A 1,374-nucleotide genomic window follows, 5' to 3' on the forward strand; every position below is an offset into this window, starting at 1 on the left:
GCTCAGATCTCTTGATATCGGGACAAGAAAGGTTATGCACATGAATAAAAGCATGCATCTTAAGTCTTCCGTTCCGCGACTGTACATCTCACGCCGTCAAGGTGGTCGCGGAATATTGAGTCTTGTGTCTTCACAACAGGATTATTCTGGGTACAGCACATAGAGTTGCAAATGGAAGAGACCCTCTTCTTAAAATGGTCAGGAATCACGAAGAAGTGGACAAAGGAGCATTTCTGTACAAAGCAGCGGAGGAGGCTGCTGAAACACTCGGACGTGACTTCAGTATTAGGGGTGAGCAAAATGCATCAAATCTAATCTATCTCGAGTACTTCCTGCTGAAAGCCCGGATTAAGAAAGCACAAGAGAAAAACTTTCGTGAACAGCTCGATAAGAGGATGCACGGTATCTTCCACAGAAACGTCTCATCTGGCAAATTTGGTCTTTCGAACTGTCGGCGAGGAACAAAGTATCTGCAACGAACATGCTTGCCGTCCCGGTAGTACTCTATTCATTTGGAGTAGCTCCATGGACGAAGAACGAACTCAGATCCCTTGATATCGGGATAAGAAAGGTTATGCACATGAACAAAAGCATGCATCTTAAGTTTTCTGTTCCGCGACTATACATCGCACGCCGTCAAGGTGGTCGCGGAATATTGACAAAGGCAAAGGAGCGTTTCTGTACAAAGCAGCGGAGGAGGCTGCTGAAACACTTAAACTTAACTTCAGTATTAGGGGTGAGCAAAATGCATCAAATCTTCTCTATCTCTAATACTCAATCCTGAATGCCCGGATTAAGAAAGCACAAGAGAAAAACTTTTGTGAACAGCTCCTCGATAAGAGGATGCACGGTATCTTCTACAAAAATGTGGAGGATCAGTCAATGTCGTGTGAACTAACGTTTGCTTTCCTTAAATCGCTCGGATTGAAGTCTGGTACAGAGGGTTTCATTTTTGCATGCCAAGACGGTGTCACTTCCACCTTAACATACCATCGCCACATTTTGAGCCAAGACATTCCCGATGATAGCTGCAGGGCCTGCCATGCACACCCCGAGCATTTAGCTCACATACTATCTAGTTGTCCAACACATGCGGGAACGACCTACATTCAAAGGCACAATGCGGCACTAAGAGTGCTTTATTACCACCTCTGTCACTCCTACGGCATTCACCTTAATATCGCTCCTCTAAATGAGAATGGAAAGTGCCGCATATACTGGAACTTTATATTCTCGACAATTGTTTCTATTGCTCACTCGAGGCCTGACATGGCTGACAAAAGCATCATAGCCAAGGAGAATGAAAAGAAAGAGAGGTATCGAGACCTTATAAGGGAGTTGCAACGATTGTACCCGGAATATTCTGTTAAACTG

This window comes from Belonocnema kinseyi, chromosome 7, assembly GCF_010883055.1.
Source record: "Belonocnema kinseyi isolate 2016_QV_RU_SX_M_011 chromosome 7, B_treatae_v1, whole genome shotgun sequence".
Classification (NCBI taxonomy): Eukaryota; Metazoa; Arthropoda; class Insecta; order Hymenoptera; family Cynipidae; genus Belonocnema; species Belonocnema kinseyi.